This window comes from Phascolarctos cinereus, unplaced genomic scaffold (genome assembly GCF_003287225.1).
Source record: "Phascolarctos cinereus isolate Bilbo 61053 unplaced genomic scaffold, phaCin_HiC Scaffold_1;HRSCAF=81, whole genome shotgun sequence".
NCBI classification, from domain to species: domain Eukaryota; kingdom Metazoa; phylum Chordata; class Mammalia; order Diprotodontia; family Phascolarctidae; genus Phascolarctos; species Phascolarctos cinereus.
This window is the reverse complement of record NW_027555514.1, coordinates 86,478,546-86,492,350: the sequence shown is the minus strand read 5'-3', so window position 1 is coordinate 86,492,350 and position 13,805 is coordinate 86,478,546.

Below are 13,805 nucleotides of genomic sequence, written 5' to 3'. Positions count from 1 at the left end.
GAGTAAATAACTGCTTTTACACACAGGGTATAATTATGTTTTTAGTCCTCGAGGCCCCAAAAGTTCAATTACTACTGTATTGTTAAAATGGTATCTCATGGGTAGGTGGGTGGGGGTGTAATAGACTAGGGGGACCTACAGTAAGTTGCATTCACAGCCTTCATCGTTTAAAAAACAAAAGTTATCTCTTTTACAAAACAACACCCTATGACCTAATTATAAATCCTCATCTTGATCAACCTGTACTTAAAGGAACCTAGAGTTCAAAGTCCTGTCTAATGATGTAGCAAATTATACAGGTTAAAAGGCCAATTACAAATTGTGGCATCTTAAGGTGGGTATGTACCTTACATATCTTCATAGTCCAATCACATAGTCCAACTTCCTCATTTTACAGATTCGGGAGACTGAGGCCCAGAGTTGTGAAATGACTTGCCCAGGGTCAACTAGCTAGCTAGTGGAAGACCTGGGACAAGAACCCAGGTCTTTGGATTCCCAGCCCCATTCTTTTTTCTTTATACCACTTTGTCCCCTCCATTCACTTCTCCCACTATAGCAGAAGCTTGGGAGGCTACAGGCAAACAGAAAGACCTGGAAAGCCTGGAATGCTGCACAGGGGTGTGAAGGATGAGGGAGATGGAGAAAATCAAAGATCAGACATACAAATGTTTCACTATCTCTCCTTCCATTCTCCCTCCCTCCCTCACTCCATATATACTCTCACAGGTGTGAGTATGGACTTACTGAATCTTAACCTGTCCTTTGGTATCTAAAGACTATTTTGAGAGAAAGGTGGAGTTGCATTATATCAGAGTTTACTTACAGACCTGAGGCCTATCAGCTCATTAGCCTGACACTTTGAACTCCATGATTCAAAGCCTTCTCACAAGATTCTAAATCAGAGCTTATAAATTACATTAGTGCCTTCCTATTCATTGAAATGAATTATCTCAACATCACATTTATCTGTTTTCTCTTTCTTTAAGTCAAATCCTTTAGTCCTGTCTGAGGTTTGAAGAGTCTTTAATATGAAGAGTTTTCAAATAATAGGTGTACCTTCCACTACAGACCTGTTCCTGAAAAAGTTATCAGTAAATCATATCATATCCTGTTAATTAAATGAAACTTAGAGCGAAGACTCATCTACTGTAGAGGACTACCCAGTGATTTACCTCTTTTAACAGAATCCTAGAGATCTCCTAGTTCAGACCCTTCATTTTACATACAAGAAAAACGTCAGTTTCCTTTCAGCTCTCAAAGGGAGGCTGTGACTCACGTGGCATAATAGATAGAGCTTGGAACTTGGAGTCAGAAGATCTAGGCTTTAGTCAGTAACTGGCTGTTTGACTGTGGGTCATTAAGCTTGGTTTCTTCACCTATAAAAAGATATATATATATAAATAACGCTCCCTATGATGCTTTGGTTTACAAATGTGAGTAGCTATTTACCAAGGTCACACAGCTAGTTAGTGGGTTTTGTGTTGGTTTAGATGTTTATACAGTGCCTAACATGAGGCTTTCTCCATAGTAAGGGCTCAGCAAACATTTTCTAAACAAATGAATTTCAGCAAGTCACAAGTACATTCTCTGAATTCGCTTTTCCTAGTACCAAACTATTTCTGAAGAACTATACTGAACAGTATCTCACAAGCCAGTTGGGCAAATGCCTTATGATAGAAAGGTACAGGAAACTTTCCAGGGATAGCAGGCTACTAATGATCCCTTCCAATGCCCTGAATAATTACAAAATGAGCAGATTATCCAGCTGGTCACTGATCAGGTAATCACTAATCCACAGGCACTTAACTAAGCACTTAGTATGTGCCAGCCATACCAAAAGAATGGTAGAGAGATAAAGACAATGGGCCATTGCCCTCAAGAAACTAACATTCCAATGGGAAAAACGTGTACTTAAATAGGTATATATGAGGTACACACAGAACAGACAACACGATGTACCCTTACAGGAAAAGGCACTAGTGTGAATGGGGACTAGGAAGGGCCTCTTACAGAAAATAGACTGAGCTGAGTTTTGAAGGACGCTAGGAATTCAGAGAAGTAGACATGAGGAGGGAGAGTATTTCAGGATAGTGAAAAGCCAGTACAAAAGTAGAGATGGGGGATAGAATGTCATTTGTGACTGGCAAGTGACCCAGGACGGTTGGCTGTAGAATCCAAGGAGGAGGAGGAAAATGGAAGATTGGAAAAGAAGGAAAGAATCAGGTAGTGGATGAAATATAATGTCCTCTGGCACCTAACGCTCTTCATAGCCTGGTCCCTTCCTGCTTTTCTCATCTTCTTAGACTTCACTCCGCTCGGTCTATGCTTTCTGAATATATAGTATGTATTTTGCAGCTTTGTTTAAAAAAACAAAAAGAACAGCCAATAGGAGTAGCAGCGGCAAGAGGAAAAAAAAGAGGATTTTACACTTTGGACTTTGTATCAGGCACTTAAATTGCTGGAGAGACATGCCATTCTGAACCAAAGGTGTGGAAAATGGGTTAAAAACATTATGAAATTAAGTCTAATAAATGGAATTTCAGCAGCAAAGTGGAGGCATAGATTCAGCCTCTACCCATCCAAATACACTGAGACGCATTTTCTAAAATGCCCAAGACAACAGCAGCAGCAGCAACGGCAGGAACTGTTCCATAGTGTCTGTTTTCCTTACATGTTGTGTTGTTGACAGGAGGAATTTCTGTGTCAGACTGAGAAGGCACGGGGGAGAAGGGAGATGCTGTGCCTAAATTCCCGGGTCATTCAGGTTAGTTAGCTGTTGTTTCTCCATGAGGACTTTAACTCCTAAAAAGGCAGGGACTGGTTTTGCTATTCTTTATAACCTCAGTGCTCCAGTACCTAGCACATAGTAGATGCTTGTTGACTGACTAAAGAGCGTTCAGTGCCAAAAGAAGGAGTTTTTATTTGATTCTATTGCTTCTATTGCTTCTAGAGATAATAGGGGCAACGAGGGGGCTCAGTGGGTAGAGCACTGGGCTTGGAATCAGGAAGACTCCTCTTCAGATCTGGCCTCAGACACTGACTAGTTGTGTGACCCTGGGCAAGTCACTGTTTGCCTCCATCTCCTTATCTCTAAAATGAGTCAGAGAAGGAAATGGCAAACCACTCCAGTATCTTCGCCAAGAAAACCCCAAGCAGCTAGATGGCAAAATGGATAGAGCACCAGCCCTGGATTCAGGAAGACATGAGTTCAAATCTTGCCTCAGACACTTGACACTTACTAGCTGTGTGACCCTGGGTAAGTCACTTCACCCTGTTGCCTCACCAGAAAAAAGAAAAAGGAAAAAGAAGGGAAAAAAACCCTAAAAGTGGTCATGAAGAATCAGACGTAACTTAAAAACAACTGAAACAATCATAGGAAGCCACTGGAGTTTTTTAAATAGGGAGGGTGATATGGTCAGACCTGCACTTGAGGGAAATCCCTGTGGTAGCTGAGTTGAAGATAGTTTGGAGAGGGGAAGAGACTTGAAGTGAGAGACAAACACTCCGGGTGAGAGGTGTCGAGGGCCCGGAATAGGGTAGCAGCTGCGTGAGCGGAGAATAATACATGTATAAGACGTTCTGGAGGTAGACATGGCAAGATTTGGCAATGGATCGCACACACGGGAGGAGTGAGTTTGGAACTGAGTATGACACTGAGGTTTCAGACTTGGGTGACTGAAAGGATGAGGGCACCCTGCATGGTAATAGGGAAATTTGGGAGAAGGGTGGATCAGATATTTAGTTGCTCTCTGAAGTGGTCTATCCTTTCCTTGCAGTAAGGCAGGGTTTTTTGAAGTTGGACCTTTCAGGTTCCCTGTTCCTGCCATTGAAGTCTCTCCCATTCATAGACATTGTGAGTCAACATTACATTAGGAGGAGCAGGCTTCTGAGGATAAGGAAGCTATGATGGCAGGGTGGTAAGAAACAAAGAGAGATTAGGAATTAAGGAATCAAGAAGAAGGATACTGGGAAAGACCCAAAGCCCATTGCACTGTTGGGAATGGGAGGCTGGTGCAGTGGGAGACCTTGGGCAGTGTGAGAAAACTAGGGAAATTTACTGATAACCTGGGAGGAAAAGGGGAACATGAAGGTGTCAATAGCGCATTAATTTTGCTAGAACTGACTCTACGTACTATGATATTATGAACTATAAAACCTTGATGATTCAAACTGATTTGGGTGGGGGGTAACAGAAAGAATCAGAATTAGTTGAAAGTTCAAATTATGAAATCTATTTCTTGTGTGTGTGTGATTTCCCTTTTTATCTTTTTAATTTAGTATTTTATTTTTCCTTAGTTACATGTAAAACAATTTTTAACATTCATTTATAAAACTTTGATTTCTAAATTCTCTCCCTGCCTCCTTCCCCATCCCACCCCATTGAGAAGGCAAGCAATTAGACACAGGATATACATGTGTAGTCATGCAAAACATATCCATAATGGTCATGTGAAAGAAAACATAGACCAAAAAAAAAAAACCTCAAGAAAAATAAAGTTAAAAAAAAGTATGCCTCAATCAGTATTCAGATACCATCAGTTCTTTCTCTGGGGATGTATAGTATTTTTCATCATAAATCCTTCAGAGTTGTCTTGGATTGTTGTATTGCTAAGAATAGCTAAATCAATGAAAGCTATTTGTTAAGGAAACATAATCTGGTTCCTTTCAAATAGCTCAGGCTGCCACAACAGCATGGTATCTAGAATTAGGGAGGGGATATAGTTCCTTCTAGTGCTAAGTCCTGGTCAGAAATCATCTGGAGAACTGCACTCAGTTGTGGTGTTGCATTTAGGAAACACTGACAAGCTGGAGAAAACTCAGAGGACTTTGACCAGGGTAGTGAGAGTAATGAAATTCATGCAATATAAGGATTGGTTGGAGGAACTAGAGATAGCTAGCCCAGAGAAGTTATCTTATCAGAGCCAAGATCCTACTCTTAAAGTCTTTGAAAGGCTTTCACTTGGGAGAGGAATGAGAATTAAAGCAGAACTAGTAACAATGAGTAGAAGTTATGGAGAGACAGACTTTGGCTCAAGGGAAAAATAAACTTCCCACAAATCAGGGCTGTCCAAGAGAAGAATGAGCTGGCTCTGGGAATAATGCCATCCCTGGCAGTCTTCAAGTGGATCCTGGATGAAAATTATCAATGATACTGTAGCAGAAAGGTTCTTAATCTTCTTCTTTTTTTTTTTTGGTATCATAGACTGCTTTGTTCATCTGGCAAAGGCTATGAAACCCTTCTCAGAATACTGTTTTGAGATACACAAAATAAAATATATAGGATTACCAAGAAAACCAGTTATATTGAAACACAGGTATCCCAAACTGGAAGCAAACTTAGAGGTCATCTAACCCAACCTCCTCATTTTATAAATGAAAAATCTGAGGCTCAGAGTGACTTGGGCCATCACAGCTAAAAAGCTTTGCTATTGCATGGCAAACTTTAGCAGGTCTTACCAAGCTAGGAAGTCTTTGATTATGGGCCCAGTAATGGACTGCATCTAAGGACAGATTCATCTCTGGATTGGCCATAGGGCAATGAATTTTTCAGCAACTTCAACTCACAAAGACTCTTCCATGTTAAGTTTCAGCTTTCTTCTCTTTCTATTCTAGATTTCAATAGACTTTTTATGGCTAGACAGCCCAATTCAATCTAACTCACCAGATATTTTGTTGTTGTTCAGTTATTTCAGTTGTGTCCAACTCTCTGTGACCGCATTTGGGGTTTTCTTGGCAACGATACATGAGTGGTCTGCCATTTCCTTCTCCAGCTCATTTTACAGATGAGGAAACTGAGGCCGACAGGGTTAAGTGACTTGCCCAGGGTCACATAGCTGGTAAGTGTCTGGAGGCCAGTTTTAAACTTAGGTCTTCCTGACTCCAGACCCCAGAGCTCTATCCATCAAACCATCTAGCTGCCCAGATATTAAGCATCTGCTGTGTTCAAGAAAATTGGGCTAGGCACTCACTGGTGATAAAAAATAAAAAAGTCCCTGCCCTCAAGAAGCTTGTGTTCTACTGGCAGAAGTTTTCTTTGCCTTACAATCATAGCAGTCAGTCAAGAAGTACTTATTAAGTACCTATTACGTGCAAGGCACTGTGCTAAGCACTGGGGACACACAGAAAAGCAAAAACACTCAAGGCTTGTTAGTGTTAGTTCATAGGCTCATCCATTTAGAGCAGGAAGGGGCTTAAGAGGTCATTTAGTCCTCAGTTTTACAGAGAAGGAGACTGAGGGCATCTTTTCCTTGATACTCTTTTCTCTCTAGGTTTCTGAGACACTGTCTGGTCTACCCTCCTACCCATCTGACCGCTTCTTCTCAGTTTCCTTTGCTAGATTTTCATCCAGATCATACCCCATAACTGTGGGCACCCCCAAGGCTCTGTCCTGGCCCTCTTCTCTTTTCTCTCTATGCAAATTCGCTGTCTCATCAGATCCCATGGATTCAACTATCATCTATCTCTATGCTGATAATTGTCACATCCACTTATCGCTCCTAACCTCTCTTCTCTCCTGACCTGTATCTCCAACTACCTATTGGACATCTTAAACCCAACATATCCAAATACTTATTATCTTTCCCCAAAACCATTCCCCATCCCTAGTGTGCCTGTTTCTATGGAGGATACCACTGTCCTCCCAGTCACCCAGGCTCACAGACTGGGTTGCATCTTCAACTCCTCACTCTCTTGCACCTACCTCCCACCCCCACATCCAATCTGTGGCGACGACCAATTGATTTTACCTTCTCCTGGACTATTGCGATAGACTTTTGATTGGGCTTCCTCGGGACCTCAAGACTTTCATCACTCTAGTCCATCCTCCACTCAAGCTGTCAAAGCGATCTTCCTAGTGCACAGGTCTGACCATATCACTACCCTATTCAATAAATTCCATTGGTTATTTATCACCTTCAGAGTCAAATATAAAATCCTCTGTTTGGCATTCAAAGCTCTTCATAACCTGACCTCCTCTTACCTTTCCAGGTTTCTTATACTCTGTTCAGTTGCATCTGACTCTTCATGACCCTATTTGAGGTTTTCTTGGCAAAGATAGTAGAGTGGTTTGCCATTTCCCTCTCTAGCGGTGAATTAAGGTAAAACAGAGGTTAAATGATTTGCCCAGGGTCACACAGGTAGTTTCTGAGGCCGGATTTGAACTCCAGTCTTCTAGACTACAGGCCTACTGCTCTATCCACTTAGCGGCTGCACCTCTCCCGAAATATTTTGTGATCCAATGACACTGGTCTCTTTGGTGTTCCCCAAACAAGATAATATTCCTTCCACGTCCAAGTCCCTTGACTGTCTCCCTAATTCTCTCCCTCCTATCTTTACCTCCTAACTTCCCTAGCATCCTTCAAATTCAAGTCCCAATCCCACCTTTTCCAGGAAGCCTTTCCCAATCACCCCCATGCTAGTGCCTTCCCTGATGGTAATTTCCTATTTATCTGTGTATAACTTGTTTATAAATAGTCTTTTCATATATTCACAGCATTAGACTAAAGACTCCTCAAGAAATTCCCAGCTACTACACTCTAGCAGCTTTAGAATCAATTGTCTACCAATGAAAACACATAGAGTCCAATCCATAATGTCATTCAGTCTGGAAAACTGATGAGTTACTGTGGAATAAAGCAAGCCCTGCACAAAGACCTACCTACATGACTTGCTTCAATACACAGCACAGCCCTGACGGTATGACTCAATACTCTCAGAGCACAACAGCACCTATCTACCACATCAGAACACGACGGAATAGAAAGAAATCAGGGTCACTGAGAGTACAGAGTACAAAGAACACGGAAAGAAACAGGTCAGTGGTTCCAGGCACTGTGATATTCTTCTCCATGGTTCACTGTGATCCAGGATGCTAACCCCCAAATCCTCATCTCAGGAACTGAAAAGGAAGTTAGCTGGCATCTAATTCCCTCATTTCACAGATGAGCAAACAGGCCCAGAGAGGTCACATAATAAATAACAGATCTGGTATTTGAATCCAGAGCCTTGACCTCCAAATTGGGTGCTGCTTCTGTTCCCTAGAGGCAATTCTTAAATGGAGGTTCTGGGAGGAGCCATCCAATCAAAGGGAAGGGTCCCACCTTGGGGGAATACTTGGAAAGTATGAATCCTAGAGCTAGAATGATCCTTTAGGATGAAGAGGTTTCTGGGGCATAGCAGAGGAGTCTGGTGAAGGATCTATTCGAGGAACAAACAACTGGAAGCAGAGTGACCAGTTAGGAGGCTATTATAGTAGTACAGGCAAAATGTAAAGAAGGTTTGGACTATGGTGGCAGCAATGAGAATAAAAAAATATGAGAGCTATTCAAGAGAACAAGTGGAAGAAAGGCTTACAAAGCAATAATTTATGAGGAAAGAGGAGTTAAATGAATGACGTTCTTTAGGATAGGAACTCCTAAAGAGAGTACTGTACTAAGGTACAGAGAATTTCAAGAGTCAGGACAGGTCCAAGCCAGAGACTTTATAGGAACATGTAAAGGGAAAACAATGGAAATTTGAGAGCATTAAGTTTTTAAGAAATTGATAACCAATATCTGTGAAATAAAGTCTGCATTCTTCACACCACCAATCTCCACAACACATATACAAATATTTGTTTCTCCTGTAACATTACATATAAGATAACAGAAATTGCATGAAAGGAATGTAAAGTGTAACTTTACATTAACTTTGACTCTAATAATAACCACATTGTAAAGGTAGGAAGTGGCTCTACACTGATGTCTAAACACAAAGCTGGCCTTTCCAAAACTGTGAATCAGGGCAAGTTTGTCTTATGTGCCCTCCCACCCCCTCTATAGTGCAAACCCTCACCACCTGACAGCTGAACGACTGCAATAGGCCTGGTGGGTCTGCCAGCCTCAAGTATCTCCCCACTCCAGTCTATCCTTCTTTCAGCCACCAAAGTGGCTTTCCTAAAGCTCAAGCCTAACCATGGCACCTCCCTACTCAGTAAATTCCAGTGGCTTCCTATTGCCTCCAGGAGCAAACACATTCAGCATTCAAAGCCTTCCTAACCTAGTCCCCTCCTACCTTTCCAGTCTTATTACACCTTTTCAACACATACTTTTCAATCCAATGACATTGGCTTCTTTTCTGTTTCCATGAACAAGACAAGGCTCCATCCCTCAGCTCAGGGCATTTTCTCTGGCTGTATGATATGCCTGGAATGTCCTCCTTCCTCTACTCCAACTACTGACCTTTAAGTCTCATGTTTTACAGGAAGCCTTTCCCAAACCCTCTTAATTCTAACCAATCAACCAATAAATCAACATTTATTAAATACCTACAATATGCCTGGCGCACAGAAGGCCCTCGAAATGACTTCTCTCTCTTAATTATTTATTATTTAGCCTGTATGTAGCTTACTTTGCATATACTTGTTTGCATGTCATCTCCCCCGTTAGATTGTGAGCTCCTGCTCTTTTTGTATCCCTAGCACTTAGCACAAAGCCTGGCACATAGGAGGTGCTTAATAAATGCTTATTATTATTATTATTATTCATCTATAAAGCAGCTAGGCCAACTGGGTAGAGTGCTGGGCCTGTAGTCGAGAAGACCTGAGTTCAAAGCAAGCCTCAGACACTTCCCAGGTGTGTGACACTGGGCAATTCAGTTTATCACTATTTGACTCAGTTTCCTCAATTGTATATCCCACTTATCTCCTAGGGCTGTTGTAAGGATCAAATGAGATAATATTTGTAAAACACTTAGCACAGTGCCTAGTACCTAAAAAAATGCTTAATTAATGCTTATTTTCTTCCTTCCTTCCTCCAGGCTCCTGGGAAGTGGGACTTTCTGGACAGGTAGGTTCCTTGACTCCCTGGTAAATACTTGTGCTTTCACCTTTAGGGGAGAAGGGGCAGCTCTCAACCCAAGGGAAGTACCATAAGGATAGCACAACTGTAAAGGTCCCTAAGGAAGTAGGGCTCACTGCAGAAGAAAGGAGAGTTGTCCTGATAATTTTTGAACTTAGTGATAGGGAAGGGCAGAGGGAAAAGGGCCACCTCCTTTGTGTTTCTCGTTAGATTAAATAAAGCCTGCTTTATACTAGGTGCTTTGTGAGCTTGAATATTTACTTGGGAACCAAAGTCTCCTTATCTTTGTTGTAGAGACCAGACTGAGATATGAGCTAACTTCCTTGAGTAAATCCTGAGTGGGGGATGGGAGTGTGGAAAGGAAGCAAGTGGAATCCTGGTGCTCTTAGAAGCCATGAGTTAAGGCACAAGCAAGGGGAGATTTTGCAAGAACTCTCAAAGTGTGGAGCCAGTTCATGTAAACCCAATAACTTCTCTCTTAATCTCCTACATCACCCCTCGACCCACCCACTCACCGCACAAACATTGACTCTCAGTAAAGTACCTCCCCTCATATTTTACTGAGAAGCTATAAACCATTCACTGTAACTTCTCTCCTCCCATATTCTGTATGTCATCTTTCCATTCTTCATTTCTATTCTATAGCCCCTTGAAATCATCCTCACTTTTCTCCTTGACTACAACCTTATGTGCACACTTGATTTCATCCTGTCCTCTGGCAGACTACCTGGCAATAACTTCACACTGCCCCCCACAGTCTTTCCCTTCCTATGATCCTTTTTCTCTTGACCCACATGACTACCACCCCAGTTCAAACCCTCATCACCTTTCACCTGAACTCTTGAAGCAGCCTCCAAACTTGTCTCAAGCCTCTTTTTGTGGTTTGGGGTGCTGGGAACCCTGAGACGCAAGGGTACAGGGCAGGTCTGCCTTGAAAGAATTCAACTACTCAAGCCACCTTTTAGTCCAAGCAGAGAGTTTATTATGACACCAGTTGAGTAGGCAAGATTTCTCATAAATCTATAGTAATTGTGACCTTGAGCTAGATTCTAAGAATGGGATGTGAGAATGATACTGTTATACAGAAAAAGGGAAAAGGGTCTGTGAAAAGATCTTGATGGGATTAAGGAGTGAGTGGCAAGTAGTCTGGAGTGGTCAGAGGTAACAGGGAATGAAAGGCTGGTCTGGGTCCAGAGGGCCACAAAGAAAGGACAGTTGAAAGGATTACACTGGGATGGGCTGGATACCTCAGGCCAATGCCAGGGACTGGGTTCCTGAAATCTGTGGGAAAGTTCAGTGGCTTTTCCTTTTTAGGGGTCCCATTGACCCATCAGCCCCATCAAATCCACCATCCACAACACTACCAAAGTGATATTCCTAAAGCACAACTCTAACCATGTCACTCCCCTGCCCAGAAAGTTCAAGTACTCCCTTATTACCTTTAGGATAAAATATAATTTTTTAAAAAATGTATAGCCCTTCACCATCTGGCTCACAACTTTTCTCTCCTTCCCAACTCCTGCCCTTGTACTAGGGGTTATCAGCTTACATATTGGTTCTCCCTCAAATACCCTAAAACCTACTCATCTCTTGTGAGCTACTCCTCCACCCCCTCCTCAGCCACACACAAAGATGGTCACCAGCCACACCTCAGCTTTAGATCACTCCCACCATTCATAGCCTTCACTCCTACTCAGGTACTACTAAACAAAGGTAGAGAAGATCACACAATGATTCTGTGTCCAGCTCATAATTATGTCACACAACCTCAACTGAGTCTCCGACTCTACCTCTCTTTACAACTTACTATCCCACTCTCCACAAAGACTCTTCCAAACCTTTTCATCCCTTCTCAAATCTCCCACAGATCCATCCTCCCCCTACTTTCTCAGCTAAGATCTTTGCCTTATATTTTACAGAAAAAAATGAGGCCATTTGCCACGAACTCCATCTTCTCTTCTTTTCCTCCTCTATCACTCAGGTGCCTTCTTCTACTGACTCTTCCTTCACCCCTGTCTCACATGATGAAGTGGCCTTACTCCTTCCCAAGGCTAACCCCTCTAACTTGTAAAATCGATCCCATCCTAACCCATCTGCGCAAACAGATTGCCTACCCCCACCCCTGTGTTCCCCACTCTTTCACCTTTCAATCTCTCCCTCTCTACTGGCTCATTCCCTAATGCCTACGAACTTTCCCATGCCATACCCATACTGAAAAAAAATCCTTCACTCGACCCTTTCATCCCTGCCAATTACCATCCTTTATCTCTTTTGCCTTTGTAGCTAAACTCAAAAAGGCCATCTACATACAATAGGTGCCTTCACTTTCTCTCCTCTCACTCTTCTTAACCCCTTACAATCCAGCTTCCAACCTTACTAAAACTGCTCTCTAAAAAAGTTACTAATGATCTGTTGGCTGCCAAATTCAATGGCTTTTTTTTTTCCTGGTCCTAATTCTCCTTGACGTCTCTTCAGCCTTTGCCACTATTGATCACTCTCTCCTCTGTGATTCTCTCTTCTTTCTAGGTTCTCTCCTGGTTCTCCTATATATCTGACCACTCTTTGTCTCCTTTGCTGGATCCAGCTCCAGATCACGACCTCTGAACCATAGGTGTCCCTCAGGCGTCAGTCCTGGGCTCTCTCCTTTTCTCCCTCCCTTTGTATTTCTTCACTTGGTGATCTCATCAGCTCCCATGAACTTAATTACCTTCTCTCTGCTGATGATTCTCTCCCGACCAGTCTTGCATTTCCAACTACTTCTCAGGCATCTCAAACTGGATGTCTGGTAGACATCTTAAATTGAATATGTCCAAAACGTAATTCCTTATCTTTTCCCCAAATTCTGCCCCACTCTTACCTTCCCTATGACTCTAGAGGGCAACACCAGTCACAACCTAGGAGAGATCCTGGATTCTTCACTCTCTCCCAACCCCTACTGTGAGCTGTTTCACCTTTGCAACATCTCTCAATACACCTTTCTCTCCTCTGACACTGCCACCACTCTAATGTAGACCCCTATCTCCTCACATCTGGAGTACTTCCGTAGGTTACTGGTGGGTTGTAGGCCTCAAGTCTCCCCACTCCAATCCATCCTTCATTCAGCCACTAAAGTAATCTTCCTAAATCAAAGGTCTGATCACATCAAACACCCCCTTCCCCACCCACCACCCCCACTCCCACTCAATAAACTCCAGTGGCTTCCTGTTGCTTCCAGGAGCAAATACAAAATGCTCTACTTGGCTTTCAAAGCCCCTGACAACTAGCCCCCTCCTACCTTTCCAGTCTTTTTATACCTTACTCCTGAACACATACTCTTTGATCCAGCAACAACACTGTATTGCTGGCTGCTCCACAAACAAGATACTGTATCTCTCAGCTCTAGGCATTATCTCTGACTGTCTCCATGCCCAGAACGCTCTCCTTCATCCACTCCAACTACTGACCTCCCTGGCCCAACTAAAATCACACCTTCTACGGAGGCTTTCTCCAACCCCTCTTAAGTCAATGCCTTCCCTCTATTAATTATCTATTTATTCTCTATATAGCTTTTTTGTGTATATTTTGCATATTTTCTCCCCCATTAGATTGTAAGCTCCTTGAGAACAGGGACTTTTTTTTTGCCTCCTTTTCTATCCCCAGTGCTTAGTACAGTACCTGGCATATAGTAGTCACTTAATAAATGTTTATTGATTGCTTGATTGACTGATTGATTGATTGATTGATCTGGTTGTAGCCTATTTTCCCAGGTTTTTTCTTTCCCTTCATGGATTCTAAAGCCTACTTTCTGTTCTTCAGACACAATGTTCTCCCCATTCCATGCCTTTCCATTGGCTGACCTCTATGCCTGGAATACATTTTCTTGTCACCTCCATATCTTAGAATCCCTAGCTTCTTTAAAAGATTAACTCATTTGTTACTTTCTACATGGAACCTTTGCTCATCCTTACTTTTAAGGCTGTGCCTTATCCC